Consider the following 21810-nt stretch of genomic DNA (forward strand, 5'->3'; position numbering starts at 1 on the left):
TTGCTACAGACTGGTCTGCTGTTAACAGATTCTGTTTTTGTTGTGTTGGTTGCTTATGTTGATGAAACTATGGATAGTATCGGGGGGTATTAGCCATGGAAGATTGAAAGTACAATAACCCAACATCAGCCCAAGTAGAATTTAAGTTTGCTACAGTACCTAAGGAAGTAGTGGTTTGCTTTCTTGTACTAATGTTATCACGAGTTTCTGTTTAAGTTTCGTGTTGTGAAGTTTTCAAGTTTTGGCTGAAGTTCTTATGGACAAAGAGATAAAGAGTGGCAAGAGGTCAAACTTGGGGATGCCCAAGGCACCCCAAGATATTCAAGGATTCCGGAAAAGCCTAAGCTTGGGGATGACCCGGGAAGGCATCCCCTCTCTCGTCTTCAATCCATCGGTAACGTTACTTGGGGCTATATTTTTATTCACCACATGTTATGTGTTTTTGCTTGGAGCGTCTTGTATCATAGGAGTCTTTTATTTATTTTTTTGTGTCACAATCATCCTTGCTGCACACCTAGAGAGAGAGACATGCACACACCGTGATTTTGTCGAGCTTCACTTATATCTTTTGGTAGACAATTCAGCTCACATGTGCTTCACTTATATCTTTTGAGCTAGATACTTTTGCTCTATGTGCTTCACTTATATCTTTTAGAGCACAGCGGTGCGTGGCTTGGTAGTTGATTTATGCTTTGAAAGTAGTCTCAAAAGGGGTAGTTATCCAAAGGGATACGAAAACTTCCACCTTCATGTGCATTGAATAGTTAGAGAAGTTTGATTCATCTCAATTAGTTTTGAGTTGTGGTTATGGTAATATTGAAGTCATGCTAGTAAGGTGTTGTGGATCTAGAAATACTTGTGTTGAATCTAGTGATTCCCGTAGCATACACGTATGGTGAACCGCTATGTGATGAAATTTGAGCATGATTAGTATATTGATTGTCATCCTTTGCGTGGCGGTCGGCATCGCGCGATGGTTTATACCTACCAACCCTTCCCCTAGGAGTATGTGTCGAATGCTTTGTTTCGATTAATAATAAAACTTTTGCAACAAGTATATGAGTTCTTCATGACTAATGTTGATTCCATGGTTTAGATGCACTTTGAAAGGATCGATATGGTTGACTAGAGGGGGGTGAATAGACAACGACCACTTTTTAATTAATCTTAGCAAGTTAAGGTAAACAACATATGAGTTCACAAATATTACGACAATGAGGTGAACCCTAATGAAGCTAACAACGAGAGTTATTAAGACAAGTAAGATATAGTCCGCAACATAACCATACACAAAATAAAGGATAGAGATAACCACAAGTGGAACCGATGGAGACGAGGATGTGTTACCGAACTTCCTTCCCTTTGACAGGAAGTACATCTCCGTTGGAGCGGTGTGGAGGCACAATGCACCCCAATAAGCCACTAAGGCCACCGTACTCTCCTCACGTCCTCGCACGATGCAAGGTACCATGATTCCACTATAGGTGCCCTTGAAGGTGGCAACCGGACCTTTACAAACAAGGTTGGGGCAAACTCCACACAAAGCTTGGAGGCTCCCAACAAGACCACGAAGCTTCACCACAATGGAATATGGCTCCGAGGTGACCTCAACCGTCTAGGATGCTCAAACACCCAAGAGTAACAAGATCCGCAAGGGATTGGTGGGGGAATCAACTTTTCTCTTGGTGGAAGTGTGGATCTAGGCCTTCTCAACCAATCCCTAAAGAATCAACAAGTTTGATTGGTTAGGGAGAGAGATCGGGCACTTTTGAGCTTAGGGAGAAACAATGGAGCTTGGGGAGGTAAGAGATAAGGTTCCACAGCTAGAAGAACCCTTTATATAGTGGGGGGAAATCCAACCGTTTTCCCACTCTCTGCCCGAGCTCCAGCGGTACTACCGCTGGCACTCCAGCGGTACTACCGCTGGCACTCCAGCGGTACTACCGCTGACCAGGGGCGATACTACCGCTGGTTGCAGCGGTACTACCGCTGGCCCCAGCGGTACTACCGCTGGCCCCAGCGGTACTACCGCTGGGCCCCTGGTAGTGCAAAAGCACTACCACCGCCAAGAAAGTGTTCGCAAAAAGGTCCGTCCACGAACAACCGCTAGGCAGGCGGTACTAAGCTCCTGGAGCGGTACTACCGCTGACCAAGGGCGGTACTACCGCCAGCCAGCGGTACTACCGCTAGCATTCCAGCGGTACTACCGCTGGGGACCATTTTGCAAGGAGGAAAGAAACACAGTGGTGGGGGCCGCTCCAAAGATGAAGGTAAGGGAAAATATGTGAAGTGTGCGCGTGCAAAGATGGATTCCACCCAAACCTTTCCACTGCGGTTCCCCTCTTAATAGTACGGCTTTCCTATGACTCAAATAAAGAGAATCTTAGAGAGCGTCGTGCTTCCGTTCCATGAATGAGGAGGCGAGTCGTCTTGTGCCGTTGACGTGTGTTATCTGAAACCTTAACACACATAGTTAGTCCTTTACGGTACTGTCATCAATCACCAAAATTACTTAGGCATAAACTATGCCCCAACAATCTCCCCCTTTTTGGTGGATTGATGACAATACCGGATTTGCACAGTAAGAAATATGAGAACAAAAAGATAGAGATATATGACAGTATGTGGCATATGACTCACAACATATGATGGAAATAAATCTCACATAAGTTCATGTCTCACAAACGATAGCAAACTAGAAGCAAACCAAGTTCGAAGCAAACCAAAGTTCAACTCTGAAAGCAAATCCAGCTCCTAGACTCTCTCCCCCTTTGGCACAAGACACCAAAAAGGGGCACACCTAACGCCACAGGTGGTTACTCCTCATCCTCAGTATCGCCAGACTCGTCGGTACCCTCCGGATCGTCCTGCTCCTCCTCTTCCGCCTCATCGCCAGACCACTGGTACCCTTGAGCCTGCAATCAAGTAGCCTCTGGAGTGATGTCGTCCTCTGATCCACTGGAGATGTCAACATCAAGAGTCCTTATAACACGCTTGTGCCTCTGGCGGCTCTCCTTCTGAGCCATGTGCCTCTGGTACTGAACCTTAGCCCGCATACAGAATAGAGTCTTCATCTTATCCTGTAGTTTGATGGCCCAAGGTGGCATGGTAGAAGAGAGGGATGTTGGAATTATGCCCTAGAGGCAATAATAAATATAGTTATTATTATAAATCCTGTATCAAGATAATCGTTTATTATCCATGCTATAATTGTATTGAATGAAGGCTTATATACATGTGTGGATACATAGACAAAACACTGTCCCTAGCAAGCCTCTAGTTGGCTAGCCAGTTGATCAAAGATAGTCAGGGTCTTCTGATTATGAACAAGGTGTTGTTGCTTGATAACTGGATCACGTCATTAGGAGAATCACGTGATGGACTAGACCCAAACTAATAGACGTAGCATATTGATCATGTCATTTTATTGCTACTGTTTTCTGCGTGTCAAGTATTTGTTCCTATGACCATGAGATCATATAACTCACAGACACCGGAGGAATGCTTTGTGTGTATCAAACGTCGCAACGTAACTGGGTGACTATAAAGATGCTCTACAGGTATCTCCGAAGGTGTTCGTTGAGTTAGTATGGATCGAGACTGGGATTTGTCACTCCGTGTGACGGAGAGGTATCTCGGGGCCCACTCGGTAATACAACATCACACACAAGCCTTGTAAGCAATGTGACTTAGTGTAAGTTGCGGGATCTTGTATTACGGAACGAGTAAAAAGACTTGCCGGTAAACGAGATTGAAATAGGTATGCGGATACTGACGATCGAATCTCGGGCAAGTAACATACCGAAGGACAAAGGGAATGACATACGGGATTATATGAATCCTTGGCACTGAGGTTCAAACGATAAGATCTTCATAGAATATGTGGGATCTAATATGGGCATCCAGGTCCCGCTATTGGATATTGACCGAGGAGTCACTCGGGTCATGTCTACATAGTTCTCGAACCCGCAGGGTCTGCACACTTAAGGTTCGACGTTGTTTTATGCGTATTTGAGTTATATGGTTGGTTACCGAATGTTGTTCGGAGTCCCGGATGAGATCAAGGACGTCACGAGGGTTTCCAGAGAATGGTCTGGAAACGAAGATTGATATATAGGATGACCTCATTTGATTACCGGAAGGTTTTCGGAGTTACCAGGAATGTACCGGGAATAACGAATGGGTTCCGGGTGTTCACCGGGGGGCAACCCACCCCGGGGAAGCCCATAGGCCTTGGGGGTGGCGCACCAGACCTTAGTGGGCTGGTGGGACAGCCCAAGAAGGCCCTATGCGCCATAGGAAGAAAATCAAAGAGAAAAAAAAAGGAGGTGGGAAAAAGGGGAAGGACTCCTCCTTCCAAACCTAGTTGGATTCGGTATGGAAGGGGAGGACTCCCCCCCCCTTGGCTCGGCCGAACCCCTTGAGGGTCCTTGGACCCCAAGGCAAGGCTCCCCCTCTTCCCCCTATATATACGGAGGTTTTAGGGCTGATTTGAGACAACTTTGCCACGGCAGCCCGACCACGTATCTCCACGGTTTTACCTCTAGATCGCGTTTCTACGGAGCTCGGGCGGAGCCCTGCTAAGATTAGGTCACCACCAACCTCCGGAGCGCCTTCACGCTGACGGAGAACTCATCTACCTCTCCATCTCTCTTGCTGGATCAAGAAGGCCGAGATCATCGTCGAGCTGTACGTGTGCTGAACGCGGAGGTGCCGTCGGTTCGGCACTAGATCGTGGGACTGATCGCGGGACGGTTCGCGGGGCGGATCGAGGGACGTGAGGACGTTCCACTACATCAACCGCGTTCACTAACGCTTCTACTGTGCGATCTACAAGGGTGCGTAGATCGAATATCCCCTCTCGTAGATGGACATCACCATGATAGGTCTTCGTGCGCGTAGGAAAAATTTTGTTTCCCATGCGACGTTCCCCAACAGTGGCATCATGAGCCAGGTTCATGCGTAGATGTCTTCTCGAGTAGAACACAAAAGTTTTTGTGGGCAGTTATGTGCGTTTTGCTGCCCTCCTTAGTCTTTTCTTGATTCCGCGGTATTGTTGGATTGAAGCGGCTTGGACCGACATTACTCGTACGCTTACGAGAGACTGGTTTCATCGCTACGAGTAACCCCGTTGCTCAAAGATGACTGGCAAGTGTCAGTTTCTCCAACTTTAGTTGAATCGGATTTGACCGAGGAGGTCCTTGTATAAGGTTAAATAGCAATTCATATATCTCCGTTGTAGTGTTTGCGTAAGTAAGATGCGATCCTACTAGATACCCATGGTCACCACGTAAAACATGCAACAACAAAATTAGAGGACGTCTAACTTGTTTTTGCAGGGTATGCTTGTGATGTGATATGGCCAATGATATGATGTGATATATTGGATGTATGAGATGATCATGTTGTAATAGATAATATCGACTTGCACGTCGATGGTACGGCAACCGGCAGGAGCCATAGGGTTGTCTTTAAACTAACGTTTGTGCTTGCAGATGTGTTTACTATTTTGCTAGGATGTAGCTTTAGTAGTAATAGCATGAGTAGCACAACAACCCCGATGGCGACACATTGATGGAGATCATGGTGTGGCGCCGGTGGCAAGAAGATCGTGCCGGTGCTTTGGTGACGGAGATCATGGAGCACGTGATGATGGCCATATCATGTCACTTATGAATTGCATGTGATGTTAATCCTTTTATGCACCTTATTTTGCTTAGAACGACGGTAGCATTATAAGGTGATCTCTCACTAAAATTTCAAGATGAAATTGTGTTCTCCCCGACTGTGCATCGTTGCTACAGTTTGTCGTTTCGAGACACCACGTGATGATCGGGTGTGATAGACTCAACGTTCACATACAACGGGTGCAAAACAGTTGCACACGCGGAACACTCGGGTTAAGCTTGACGATCCTAGCATGTGCAGACATGGCCTCAGAACACATGAGACCGAAAGGTCGATCATGAATCATATAGATGATATGATTAGCATAGGGATGCTTACCACTGAAACTATACTCAACTCACGTGATAATCGGACTTGAGCTAGTCTAAGTGGATCATGAACCACTCAAATGACTAGAGAGATGATCTTTTTGAGTGGGAGTTTAGCGAGTAATTTGATTAAGTTAAACTCTAATTATCTTGAACATAGTCTAAGTCCACTTTGAATACATTTGTGTTCTAGATCATGGCTCACGCGACAGACACCCTCAATTTTAATACGTTCCTAGAGAAAGCTAAGTTGAAAGATGATGGAAGCAACTTTGTAGACTCGGCTCATAATCTTAAGCTAATCTTACAAGCTAGGAAGAAGGATTATGTCCTTAATGCTGCGCTAGGAGATGAACCACCCGCTACGGCTGACCAGGATGTTAAGAACGCTTGGTTAACACGTAAGGAGGACTACTCAGTAGTTCAATGTGCAGTCTTGTATGGCTTAGAACCGGGACTTCAACGTCGCTTTGAGCATCATGGAGCATTTGGGATGTTCCAGGAGTTGAAGTTCATCTTTCAGAAGAACGCCCGGATCGAGAGGTATGAGACCTCCGATAAATTCTATGCTTGCAAGATGGAGGAGAACTCGTCTGTCAGTGAACATGTGCTAAAAATGTCTGGGTACTCAAACCGTCTAGCTGAGCTGGGGATTGAACTCCCGCAAGAGGCTATCACTGACAGAATCCTTCAATCACTGCCGCCAAGCTATAAAGGCTTTGTGTTGAACTACAACATGCAAGGGATGAACAAGTCACCCGGCGGGTTGTTTGCGATGCTGAAAGTCGCAGAGTCTGAACTGCGTAAAGAGCATCAAGTGTTGATGGTGAATAAGACCACTAGTTTCAAGAGAAACGGCAAAGGCAAGAAGGGTAATTCAAAGAAGAGCGGCAAGCCTGTTGCCAATCCGACGAAGAAACCCAAAGCTGGACCTAAGCCTGAAACAGAGTGTTACTATTGCAAGGGTATGGGTCACTGGAAGCGCAACTGCCCCAAGTATCTGGCTGATAAGAAGGCGGCCAAAGAAAAATCAGGTATATTTGATATACATGTTATTGATGTGTACTTAACCGGCTCTCGTAGTAGTGCCTGGGTATTCGATACCGGTTCTATTGCTCATATTTGCAACTCGAAACAGGAAGTGCGGAATAGACGAAGGCTGGCGAAAGATGAAGTGACGATGCGCGTAGGAAATGGTTCCAAGGTTGATGCAATCGCCGCCGGCACAGTTTCACTTCAGTTACCATCAGGATTAGTTATGAACTTGAATCATTGTTATTTAGTGCCTGCATTGAGCATGAACATTATATCTGGATCTTGTTTATTGCGAGACGGTTACTCTTTTAAGTCAGAGAATAATGGTTGTTCTATTTCTATGAGTAACATCTTTTATGGTCATGCACCCAATGTGAGAGGATTGTTCATATTGAATCTTGATAGTGATACACACATACATAACATTGAGACCAAAAGAGTTAGAGTTAACAATGATAGCGCCATATTTTTGTGGCACTGCCGCTTAGGTCATATTGGTGTAAAGCGCATGAAGAAACTCCATGCCGATGGACTTTTGGAGTCACTTGACTTTGATTCACTTGACACGTGCGAACCATGCCTCATGGGCAAGATGACTAAAACTCCGTTCTTCGGAACAATGGAGCGTGCAAGTGACTTGTTGGAAATCATACATACCTATGTGTGCGGTCCGGTGAGCGTAGAGGCACGCGACGGATACCGTTATTTTCTCACCTTCACGGACGATTTGAGTAGATATGGTTATGTCTACTTAATGAAGCACAAGTCTGAAACATTTGAAAAGTTCAAGCAATTTCAGAGTGAAGTTGAAAATCATCGTAACAAGAAGATCAAGTTCGTACGGTCTGATCGTGGGGGTGAATATCTGAGTTTCGAGTTTGGTGCTCACTTAAGACAATGTGGAATTGTTTCACAGTTGACACCGCCTGGAACACCACAACGTAATGGTGTGTCCGAACGTCGTAATCGTACTTTATTAGAGATGGTGTGATCTATGATGTCTCTTACCAATTTGCCGTTATCGTTTTGGGGTTATGCATTAGACACAGCTGCATTCACATTAAATAGGGCACCATCAAAATCCGTTGAGACGACACCATACGAATTTTGGTATGGCAAAAGGCCAAAGTTGTCGTTTCTTAAAGTTTGGGGATGTGATGCTTATGTCAAAAAGCTTCAGCCTGAAAAGCTGGAACCCAAAGCGGAAAAGTGCATCTTCATAGGTTACCCAAAAGAGACAGTTGGGTACACCTTCTATCTCAAATTCGAGGGCAAAATGTTTGTTGCTAAAAACGGAGCTTTTCTCAAGAAGGAGTTTCTCTCGAGAGAATTGAGTGGGAGGAAGATAGAACTTGATGAGGTTGTCGAACCTCTCATCCCTCTAGATTGTGGCGCAGGGCAAGGGGAAACCTCTGTCATTGCGACGCCGGTTGAGGAGGAAGTTAATGATGATGATCATGAAACTCCGGTTCAAGTTCCTGTCGAACCACGCAGGTCGACGAGACCACGTGCTGCTCCAGAGTGGTACGGTAATCCCGTCATGTCAATCATGTTGTTAGACAACAATGAACCTGGAAATTATGAAGAAGCAATGGTGGGCCCAAATTCCAACAAATGGCTAGAGGCCATGAAGTCCGAGATAGGACCCATGTATGAGAACAAAGTATGGACTCTGGAAGTACTACCTGAGGGCCGCAAGGCTATTCAGAACAAATGGATCTTTAAGAAGAAGACGGACGCTGACGGCAATGTGGCCGTTTATAAAGCTCGACTTGTGGCAAAGGGTTTTTCACAAGTTCAAGGATTTGACTACGATGAGACATTCTCACCCGTAACGATGCTTAAGTCCGTCAGAATCATGTTAGCAATAGCTGCATTTTTCGATTATGAAATCTGGCAGATGGATGTCAAAACGGCGTTCCTTAACGGTTTCCTTAAGGAAGAGTTGTATATGATGCAACCCGAAGGTTTTGTCGATCCTAAGAATGCTAACAAGGTGTGCAAGCTCCAGCGATCCTTTTATGGGCTGGTGCAAGCATCTCGGAGTTGGAACAAACGCTTTGATGAGGTGATCAAAGCATTTGGGTTTATACAAGTGGTTGGAGAATCTTGTATTTACAAGAAAGTGAGTGGGAGCTCTGTGGCGTTTCTAATATTATATGTGGATAACATATTGCTGATTGGAAACAACGTAGAGTTTTTGGAGAGCATAAAGGATTACTTGAATAAAAGTTTCTCTATGAAGGACCTAGGAGAAGCTGCTTACATTCTAGGCATTAAGATCTACAGGGATAGATCGAAACGCCTGATACGACTTTCACAAAGCACATACCTTGATAAAGTTTTGAAGAGGTTCAAAATGGAACAGTCCAAGAAACGGTTCTTGCCAGTTTTACAAGTTACGAGATTGAGTAAGACTCAGTGCCCAGCAACTGGTGAGGATAGAGAGCATATGAGCACCGTCCCCTATGCTTCAGCCATAGGTTCTATCATGTATGCAATGCTATGCACTAGACCGGACGTTAGCTTGGCCATAAGTATGGCAGGCAGGTTCTAGAGTAATCCAGGAGTGGATCACTGGATGGCGGTCAAGAATATCCTGAAGTACCTGAAAAGGACTAAGGAGATGTTTCTCGTGTATGGAGGTGACGAAGAGCTCGCCGTAAAGGGTTACGTCGATGCAAGCTTGGACACAGATCCGGACGACTCTAAGTCGCAGACCGGATACGTATTTATTCTTAATGGGGGTGCGGTAAGCTGGTGCAGTTCCAAGCAAAGCGTCGTAGCAGATTCTACATGTGAAGCGGAGTACATGGCTGCCTCTGAGGCGGCTAAGGAGAGTGTCTGGATGAAGCAGTTCATGACGGATCTTGGAGTAGTGCCAAGCGCACTGAATCCAATTACCTTGTTCTGTGACAACACGCGTGCCATTGCCCTAGCAAAGGAACCACGGTTTCACAAGAAGTCCAGACACATCAAACGACGCTTCAACCTCATCCGTGACTACGTCGAAGGGGAGGACGTAAATATATGCAAAGTGCACACGGATCTGAATGTAGCAGACCCGCTGACTAAACCTCTTCCACGGGCAAAGCATGATCAACACCAGAACTGTATGGGTGTTAGATTTATTACAATGTAATTCGCATGATGATGTGAGGGCTAGATTATTGACTCTAGTGCAAGTGGGAGACTGTTGGAATTATGCCCTAGAGGCAATAATAAATATAGTTATTATTATAATTCTTGTATCAAGATAATCGTTTATTATCCATGCTATAATTGTATTGAATGAAGACTTATATACATGTGTGGATACATAGACAAAACACTGTCCCTAGCAAGCCTCTAGTTGGCTAGCCAGTTGATCAAAGATAGTCAGGGTCTTCTGATTATGAACAAGGTGTTGTTTCTTGATAACTGGATCACGTCATTAGGAGAATCACGTGATGGACTAGACCCAAACTAATAGACGTAGCTGTAGCGACCCGACTCAAGACGAGTCAAGCCTCTGTGTTTCTGTGCCATCCCTGGATCAGTATGCTGGCACACACAGTACATCAATGTATATATCAAAGTGCAATCACATGTAAATAGCGTAAAACTGATATATACCTTAATTATTTCAGCGGAATCAGTCAAGGGAGTGGAGTCCCAATAAACACCAACGGCAAGTTGAGTGTAGACCGTAACCCTGAATCGTACTCTTACTCGTTGAAGAAAAATATTTGCAACATAAGACGTTGCAGCCGTGTAGGTCAGCATATTGAATATGCCGGCAAGTCACATAAGAGAGGGGTGAAAAGTAATCATCTATACTATATGCATATATGGCAGGTGGGGCTATAAGTTTTTAGCGAAAAGCAAGTTTTCTCCTACATCAAGAGGTGGCTAAAAGTAAAATGTTACTACATTGTTGGTTGTTAAGGAGATGGTTCCGCCAACCAGTTCTCGTACCCGAGTTGTCAATAATTACCCTCATCAAATATATTTAATGGTGTTGAGAAATCCAGATAACTTCACTTCCTTTGGCTCAAGTTGTCCATGACCGTGGACACGGCTAATCGATTAGGTTTGAGTACTCTGCAGAGTTTTGCACACGTTCCCCACAAGATTTGATCGCCTCTGTGTATGTCCTCGCACTTCAGGGTGTTTGAAGACCAGATGATCAAAACATGGTCTTTCAACGGGTCCCTCTGAATCCCTGTCGGTGCCCATCCATTCCTACCGTTCTTCTACATCTGCTAGCACCGCCTGTCCAGAGTCGCCGCGTTGTCCAACCAAGCCAGAGCCCATAATGACTTGTGGCTGTGCAGGTAAGCCTTGGGTCTTGAAAATATCCGTCCGTCTCTTCGAGCCTGCGTGAAGCTTTCCGCACGATGTCATGGCCGTCCCCAGCATCCCGCGCATCCACTGGGTTCTCCAGGGAGCCAATCAACCGTCCTTCACCCAGAGTTGCATTACGTTCGAGGTCTTGAAAATCTTGTCTTAACCGGTCTTGATTATTTAATAAACCTCGCATCACTCGTCTTATGCACTCAACCGAAATCCCGTCTACTCAAGCATAGCAATATGAAATTTGTCGTCCCGGGGCCAAGTATCGGGGTTGTTGTGTGCCTATCACATGATACTACAATCTATACTAAAATTTCCAAGTACCTAAGCAGCATGCAAATTTGGGCATAGGATGGTAGAACTACAATGCATAAAACATAGGTGATAGTATGATCAAAGTGACTTGCCTGGTGGTGTTGACGAAGAAGAAAATTCTCGAGAAATAACTTGATAGACTACTCGTCACTCTCCGATGAAATCTATATAACAAACATATCATTCACATAAGCACTCATACTAGCAATCATTCTAGCAATCAATTAACAACCAGCAATAAAAGTTGATGCAATCAAAAATCAATAAGAGAGAGCGGATAAAAATCCAAAGGAAACTTCAAAGAAGCTATGAAGCCTTCTACTGCATCAAACAATATATAGTTTTTGTTCTAACTGAAAATAAAACACTAAAATAGAAAAAATAACAGAAAACAAAATATAAAATAACTAAGATAACAGAAGTAAAATTTACAAAACAATATTATTTTATAAGTATTTTCAAAATAGGAAATCAAACTAGCAATGCAATCAATTCGCAAGTTAGTATAGAACTAGAATTGATTCCATGCAAACAAATAAAATAAAAACAAAAACTTGTTGAGAACCTACTGTTATCTAACAGAAAACCAAATATAAACTTTCTCAAATATGAAAGAAACTAATTTAAAAACAAATATAGAAAAAGAAATAGCTATAATCCTAAAAGAACTAAAACAGAATCTGTTTTGGTAAAAACCCCAATTAAAAATATTTAAAAAAAATGAAACTTAAACTACCCAAAGATATGATCAATAGGAAGCAGCAGCAAAAAGAATCAAATTATAAGCTATTTTTAAACTCCCGGAATAAGCAAAACAAGCTTTAATTCAAATCTGATCTAACTCAATTTTTATAAATCCAAACATAGACAAATTATATATCTACAGAAACTGCATAAACTTTGTGATCCAAGGCAAAAAGAATCACCTAATTTTGAGTTATAGACTAATAGATATGAATTTTCTAAGATTGCAATTTTCTGAAAAAACTACAATACGGGATTTCGTGAATCTCACCATGGGTGACAGAGAGGAAGAACTCCGGCGAGGTAGCTGCTCCGGCAAGGTGGGGAGGTCGCCGGCGGGGAGGGGGAACGGCGGAGGGGGTCCTGGAGGCGAGGAAGGGGGCGTCAGGGGCTCCTGGGCATTCTTCTATTCAGCTCCTTGCAGGAACAACAATGGTGGGGGCGTCGTGGCTACGGGCAGGGAGAGGGCGAGCTGATGGGGAAAATGGAACGAGGAGAGGAGGGGCGTTCTTATAGGGGTGGTGGGAGGCTCGGGAAGGAAGTGTAGCCCGCGAATCGGGGGAGGTAAGCTTCCTGGGAAGCTTCTGCCATGGCCACACAAGGAAGCTCGTGAGGAGGAAGAAGAAGGTGGGATTGGGCCAGATTGGTTTCCTAACGTGGCCCAAGTACATTCCTAAAATAAGAGATCTCTTTCCCTTTTTATTAAAACAGGAATTAATACGATTAAAAGGAAATAGAATATCCTCGGAATATAGGGGTATAATATATTAAAATTTTCAGAAAAATAAAATCAAAAAGATGGACATTTTTCCACAGCCAAAATAAATACTTAAAAAAAAGTTTTTTCAGAAAATCCCCTAAATGCTTTATTTCTTTTTGCAAATAATTACTCAAATAAATCTTGGGTGTCATGGCTCAATTATTTCAAAGAATATCCCCGGGTTTGGAGGGTCATGTTTCTCCTCTCTTTTTCTCTTGTTTGACAAAGTATTGTTCCCGGCATTCCGTGAGTGAAGAAGAAAACAAAATGCAAAGGAAAAATCGAAAGGAAATTCAAGTGCCACCTTGATTCAAATTCTTTGTAGTTGAAGAAGTCATGCTATCTCCTCTCGCTGGTTTTGAAAAGATGAATTTGAACTCACAGGAAACGGGGAACTCATTTTATTCCCTCTCATTCAAAAGTTTTTGAAAAGTTTCAAATTTCACTCAAGTTTCAATCACTCAAAAAACAAACAATCAATCTAATAATTTTATTAACATTCCAAAATTTGGGATGTTACAGTAGGATATTGATCGTGTCATTTTATTTCTACTGTTTTCTGCATGTCAAGTATTTGTTCCTATGACCATGAGATCATATAACTCACTGACACCGGAGGAATGCTTTGTGTGTACCAAACATCGCAACGTAACTGGGTGACTATAAAGATGCTCTACAGGTATCTCCAAAGGTGATCGTTGAGTTAGTATGGATCGAGACTGGGATTTGTCACTCCGTGTGACGGAGAGGTATCTCGGGGCCCACTCGGTAATACAACATCACACACAAGCCTTGCAAGCAATGTGACTTAGTGTAAGTTGCGGGATCTTGTATTACGGAATGAGTAAATAGACTTGCCGGTAAACGAGATTGAAATAGGTATGCGGGTACTGACGATCGAATCTCGGGCAAGTAACATACCGAAGGACAAAGGGAATGACATACGGGATTATATGAATCCTTGGCACTGAGGTTCAAACGATAAGATCTTCGTAGAATATGTGGGATCCAATATGGGCATCCAGGTCCCGCTATTGGATATTGACCGAGGAGTCACTCGGGTCATGTCTACATAGTTCTTGAACCCGCAGGGTCTGCACACTTAAGGTTCGACGTTGTTTTATGCGTATTTGAGTTATATGGTTGGTTACCAAATGTTGTTCGGAGTCCCAGATGAGATCAAGGACGTCACGAGGGTTTCTAGAATGGTCCGGAAATGAAGGTTGATATATAGGATGACCTCATTTGATTACCGGAAGGTTTTCGGAGTTACCGGGAATGTGCCGGGAATGACGAATGGGTTCCGGGTGTTCACCGGGGGGTGCAACCCACCCCGGGGAAGCCCATAGGCCTTGGGGGTGGCGCACCAGCCCTTAGTGGGCTGGTGGGACAGCCCAATAAGGCCCTATGCGCCATAGGACGAAAATCAAAGAGAAAAGAAAAAAAAAGAGGAGGTGGGAAAAAGGGGAAGGACTCCTCCTTCCAAACCTAGTTGGATTCGGTTTGGAAGGGGAGGACTCCCCCATTGGCTCGGCCGAACCCCTTGAGGGTCCTTGGATCCCAAGGCAAGGCTCCCCCTCTTCCCCCTATATATACGGAGGTTTTAGGGCTGATTTGAGACAACTTTGCCACGGGAGCCCGACCACATATCTCCACGGCTTTACCTCTAGATCGCGTTTCTGCGAAGCTCGGGCGGAGCCCTGCTGAGATTAGGTCACCGCCAACCTCCGGAGCACCGTCACGCTGCCGGAGAACTCATCTACCACTCCGTCTCTCTTGCTGGATCAAGAAGGCCGAGATCATCGTCGAGCTGTACGTGTGCTGAACGCGAAGGTGCCGTCCGTTCGGCACTAGATCGTGGGACTGATCGCGGGACGGTTCGTGGGGCGGATCGAGGGACGTGAGGACGTTCCTCTACATCAAACGCGTTCACTAACGCTTCTGCTGCGCGATCTACAAGGGTACGTAGATCGAATATCTCCTCTCGTAGATGGACATCACCATGATAGGTCTTCGTGCGCGTAGGAAAAATTTTGTTTCCCATGCGACGTTCCCCAACACGGGACTAAGATGATGTTCCTCTGTCAGCAGTTATCTCTGTGTCAGTATCCATGTGCTGAGAGGAAGTGGATGGGTTGGCCCATTTATCCTTGACGCGAAGCTTGACAGGGTCGTGTATAATGTAGTTAGCCTGAATGTATAGCTCCTCCTCCAGATAGGTATCTTGCCACTTCTGACTGATATAAGCAAACAGATAGGGCCCGTAGATGGGAACCTTGCGCATCATGATGCAGTTCCAGAGCTCCGTGAACATCACATCAGAAATATCAAGAGGGGCAGACTCCTTAGTCATAGACTCCTCACAGAGCAGCAGTATCTCAGCCAGAGAGCCATGAACCTCGTCGAAGTTACCAATGCGAGGAAAGAGGGTGTTGCGGAAGATCCGATGCATGATGTCCAGATGCTTGGGGAGCACACCCTTCTTCACATATAGTTGCTGCAATTTGTCCTTGGCGGGGGCCCTATCAGTGGGAGCTGCAGCATGAGGACGCGACCCAAGTGGAGTGTCAGCTCCCTGGAACCCAACCTTGAGGAATGCCATGAATTCACGCCAGGTACCAGTCATCTTCTGAGTCCCAGTCATCCACACCATAGAGCGCTCGTCATCAGGAGAGAAGTGGACTGTGACATAGAACTAGGCAACAACATTGGGGTCAAAATCTGTCTTGAAGGTGATGATGACCTTGATGCCCAGTTTGTCAATCAGGGAAAGGGCGTCACCAAAATAGTCCAGGTTCCGCTGAAGATGAGCGAGGTCAATCCACTGAACGGGGACAAAGTTCTTCTTGAACTGCATGACAATGTCATGGTAGATCCTGCAGTGATCCCTGGTCCAAACATGTTCAACATTCTTGATCACAGCCCGCTCTTGGAGATAATGGTTCTGAGTGCGGAACCGCAGAAAGTCCTTGGGGGGCATTGTGCGGACATTGATCCCCTTGTCCTTTTGCCCGGTCTTCTTGAAAGCCTGCTTTTTGGGTTGCAGACCTGAAGTGGCGGAACCCTCTGGAGCCTCTGGGTTGCGATAGTGCTTAGACTGCGTGTCCCGTGAGGGGTTCGAACGGCGAGCACCACCTGTGACACAAAACACACACCGAAAAGAAGTGACAGAAAAGGAGTCAAGGCAATGAACTAGAAAATGGCAGAAAAAATAAACACTCATTGCCAAGCACATGAAAAGAACGCACAATGATTCCTCCTGGCGGTAGTACCGCTACACCTGGCGGTAGTACCACTCGGGTCCTAGCGGTAGTACTACTACCCCTGGCGGTAGTACTGCTTGGGGTCCTAGCGGTAGTACCGCTACCCCGGGCGGTAGTACCGCTGGGGTCCTAGCGGTAGTACCGCTACCCCTGGCGGTAGTACCGCTGGGGTTTGATTTTCAGATCTGACAGATAAAATAGACCTCATGGATATGGCTACACGAGTTTTTACGAGGGGCATGGGCTGTGTATGAACACTAAGAACTCCACCACAGCCCTACACACATGAGGATCACAAGTATCACCGAAATAAGTACATGCCTAGGCAAGAGAGAGCAAGTTTTAGATCTAATCCAAACATAGTTCAAGTGCTTGATCTAAAACAAGTAAATCCTAGGGCATGGCAAAATAATCAGCAACGATTCATAGGACCTACACTCCCCTCAAATATCTCCTTCATGCCATCCAAGAACAAGACACAAGATCAAAGACATGAATCCAAACCACCAATGCTCCTAACCCTAGAACAAGAACATCAACCAATAGAAGAAGGGGAGGAGCTTTTACCGGGATTCATGGCCCTTGGAGGAGGAAGGAGAAGTGGAGCAACCCCTCCAATCCAACGGAGAGAAGGAGCTCCACGAATAGAGATCAAAACAGGGGGATTTCGGGCTAGGGGAGGGAGGAGCCGCGAGGAAGAAGAAAGAGCCTGGGAAAAACGGGCTCCCCCTCCTTTATATATCCCAAGGGGTACGGGCCAGCGGTAGTACCGCTGGGGTCCTGGCGGTACTACCGCTCCCCCTGGCGGTAGTACCGCTCCCCCTTGAGACAGCCCTAAAAATTTCCTAGCAGGTCGTGTTAGATGGGAATCCTGGCGGTACTACCGCTATCCCTAGCGGTAGTACCGTTGGGGTCCTGGCGATAGTACCCTGGGATCCTGGCGGTAGTACCGCTACCCCTGGCGGTAGTACCGCTGCAAATGACACAGCGCGGCCTAGGATAAGAGAAGAACTTGGGCAAATGACAAGTAAGTAAAAAAGATAGCATCCTAGAAATATGTACTGACTTGTCATTGTATATCCTTTCTTCTATACGAAAGAAAGGTGGGAGGGGCGGTGGCCGAGGCCACCTATGTTTGAGACAATGGTATGACACCGCGAAGAATTATCCTTGGGTTCATGACCAATGCTCGTCTTTGAAGCACAAGTGTCATTTGACAATGGATAAAGTGAAAGACTAGATTGATTTATGCATAATGGGGGGGAAAGTTCATTGAGAGAACAACACTCCCCCTATGTCCATGCCTACATCCAGACCAAGATGAAACGCAAAGTGAGGTGCAACATGCCTAGTTTCAATCCACATTACTTGAATCAATGATATTTAACTCATGCCTTAACTCCCGGAACCTTGCTTCATCTAGAGGCTTAGTGAAAATATCTGCAAGTTGCTCTTCATTGTGGATGAAGTGAACCTCAATATCACCTAGCTTGATATGTTCACGAATGAAGTGATGGCGAATATCAATATGTTTGGTTTTGCTATGTTGCACTGGGTTGAGGGAAATCTTGATAGCACTTTGATTGTCACATAGAAGAGGCACTTTGTCACAAGTGACACCATAATCCTTTAAAGTTTGCATCATCCATAGCAATTGTGCACAACAACTTGCAGCTGCCACATACTCAGCTTCGGTGGATGATAAGGAGACGCAATTGTGCTTCTTTGACGACCAACTTATCAATGAGCGACCAAGGAATTGGCATCCTCCAGACGTTGACTTCCTCTCCACACAATCTCCTGCCCAATCTGAGTCAGAATATCCAACTAGATTGAAGTTTGCTCCTTTGGGATACCAAAGACCAAAGTTTGGGGTATGAGCCAAATATCGAAAGATTCGCTTAACAGCCATGTAGTGACTTTCTTTTGGTGCGGATTGAAACCGTGCACATATCCCTACACTCAACATAATATCCGGTCTAGATGCACAAAGGTAAAGGAGGGATCCAATCATGGAGCGATATACCTTTTGATCCACTGCTTTACCATTGGGATCACTGTCAAGCTTGCATCTTGTTGGCATGGGGAACTTGACCGGTTTGACATCTTCGAGCTCGAACCGTTTGAGCATGTCTTGAGTGTACTTGGCTTGTTTGACGAATGTCCCTTCTAGACCTTGTTTAATCTCGAACCCGAGGAAGAACTTCAACTCTCCCATCATGGACATCTCAAACTTCTCAGTCATTAGTGCAGCAAATTCTTCATTGAAGGAAATGTTAGGAGAGCCAAAGATAATATCATCAACATATAGTTGGCATATGAACAAATCCCCTTTAACCCTCTTAGTAAAAAGAGTGGGATCTATCTTCCCAATTTCAAACCCACGATCTTGTAACAACTCAGTAAGATACTCATACCACGCGCGTGGGGCTTGTTTAAGGCCATAGAGTGCCTTATTAAGTTTGTACACATGATTGGGGAGCTTGGGATGTTCGAATCCCGGGGGTTGTTTGACATAGACCAACTCATTTAAAGGACCATTAAGAAAGGAACTTTTCACATCCATTTGTTGTAATTTGAAGTTATGATGAGAAGCAAATGCAAGCAACATGCGAATAGATTCTAGACGAGCAACAGGGGCAAAGGTTTCACCATAGTCGATACCCTCGACTTGGGAGTAGCTTTGAGCCACCAATCTTGCCTTGTTTCGAATCACAATCCCATTGGCATATTGCTTGTTCTTGAATATCCATTTGGTCCCGATGACATTATGTTCCTCCGTTGGCCTAGGCACTAAATCCCAGACTTGGTTGCGCTCGAAGTTGTTAAGTTCTTCGTGCATGGCCATAAGCCAATCCTCATCATCGAGCGCTTCCTGTACCTGTTGAGGTTCACAATACGAAACAAACGCGTGATGCTCACAATAATTCCAAATCTGTTGACGGGTGGAAACTCCCCTTTTTAAACTGCCAAGTACATTCTTCATAAGATGTGACTTGACCCGCAGCTTGTTTGCAATCTTGGCTGCTCAACGCTCCAATAGATCTTCATTAGATAACGGGGGAGCATCGACTTGTTTACTTTGCTTGCCCTTGCATCTTGAGCCGGCTGTTGGTGCTCCAGAAGGGAATTGTGAGACAGTCTCCTGATCATCTTGTCCTTCGACTTGAGCAGGTTCACTAGTTTGTTCTTGTGTTTGTGGTTGCTCTAGATCTTGATCTTGTGCTTCTACTTGGTCTGGATCTCGGGGTTGCACTTGATCTTGATCCTGAGCATGTTCGGAGTCTTGGGGTAGTGCTTGAATATCCTGAGACACATCATCATTGTTGGGCAATTTATCTTGACCTTGAGCTTGTTTATTTTGTTGAGAGTCTTCTCTTTGTTCATCGGAAGCGTGTGGGGCTTGTGGAGGTGATGGCTCCACTTGAGTAGAGCATTGTCCTTCTCCTTCGGCCACAAGGGGTTCCTCAATGGGGAGTATTTGACCAATCCCCATTCTTCTTATGGCTTGGGGAGGAATTTCATCACCTACATCACACAGACCACTTTGCTCCACTTGGGAGCCATTATTTTCATCAAACTCTATGTTACACGTCTCCTCAATTAGTCCAGTGGACTTGTTGAGGACACGGTAAGCATGAGAGTTTGTAGCATAACCAACAAAGATACCCTCATGTGCTCTAGAATCAAATTTAGCTAACCGTGCACCTTTCTTGAGAATGAAACACTTACAACCGAATACCCGGAAGTACTTGAGATTGGGTTTGTTTCCAGTTAGAATCTCATACAGAGTCTTGTTCAAGCCTTTGCGGATATAGAGCTGATTGGATGCATGACATGCTGTGTTGATGGCCTCTGCCCAGAAGTTATATGGAGATTTGAATTCTGCCATCATTGTCCTTGCAGCGTCTATCAGGGTCCGGTTCTTCCTTTCTGCCACGCCATTTTGTTGAGGGGTATATGGTGCAGAGTATTGGTGTTTTATTCCCTCATCACCTAGAAACTCATCCAAGGTGTAGTTCTTGAACTCGGTGCCATTGTCACTTCTAATCATCAAGATCTTTGCTTCATGTTGACGTTGCGCTTCATTAGCAAAGTTGATGACCGTTGTTGAGTCTCACTCTTCTTTTTAAAGAAATATACCCACGTATATCTTGAGTAGTCGTCAACAATCACTAAGCAATACTTTCTGCCTCCAAGACTATCAAATGATGGAGGACCAAACAGATCCATATGGAGAAGTTCCAATGGCCTGTGTAGATAAGAGTCGTTGGACGATGAGCAGTTTCATGAATCTTTCCTTCAATGCAGGCACTGCAAACACGATCTTTAGCAAAACTCACATTTGTTAGTCCACGAATATGGTCCCCTGTCAGAAGGCTTTGCAAAGATCTCATATTGACATGAGCTAAACGGCGATGCCAAAGCCAGCCCACATCAACTTTAGCCATTAAACATGTCGCAGTCTTACTGGGTCGCTTTGAGAAGTTCACCACATAAAGACCATTTTCGACATATCCAACATAGGCTACTTTAAGAGTCTTGCTCCTCAGGAGGACCAAAGTATCAAGATTAAAGAAAGTGGAAAACCCCATAATTGCGAGTTGACGAACCGAAAGTAAATTGTAGGCAAGTGACTCAACAAGCATGACCTTCTCAATAGATAAATCTTGAGAGACGACCACCTTACCAAATCCCAATTCCTTTGAAGAGGATGCATCGGTGAATTGGACATGGGTGGGCATAGATGGAGAAGGATACACATCCACCACTAAGTCCTTGCTTCCGGTTATATGATTTGTTGCTCCACTATCGAGCAACCATGACACCCCACCGGAAGCAAACTCCTGCAACAGATCAAGGCTTGGTTTTAGGTACCCGTTTTTAATGGGTCCTTTCATGTTAGAGACAAGGGTATTAGGAACCCAGATAGCCCATTCAATATCCTCATCGTAGGAACCAACAAATCTGGCATAAACATGCCCATCACTAGCACAACATAAGACATAAGAAGAATTGAGTTTGCCGGCTGTGTTAGTAGGAATGGTTTTGCCCTTCTTGAGGTTTCCATAGTCCACCTTGTTCCTGTTCGCCTTCTGGATCCCCTCACCCTCTTTGACAAAGATGTCCATGAGGGTGGGAGATCGTTTGTTCCTGTTCCTCCTTTTACCTTTTGACTTGGAGGTAAGTCCAAGTCCCTCCTTTCCTACAACACCCTTTTGAGTGCTCAAGAGGTCGTTTAGACTCTTCTCACCTTGTATGCATGCCACAAGGCCCTTCTCAAGTTTCTCCTTCAACTTGGCATTTTCCTCCACAAGATGTGCATGCTCACAACAGGGGTTAGTTGCACAAGCATTATCAA

Source organism: Hordeum vulgare, chromosome 3H (assembly GCF_904849725.1).
Source record: "Hordeum vulgare subsp. vulgare chromosome 3H, MorexV3_pseudomolecules_assembly, whole genome shotgun sequence".
Taxonomy (NCBI): Eukaryota; Viridiplantae; Streptophyta; class Magnoliopsida; order Poales; family Poaceae; genus Hordeum; species Hordeum vulgare.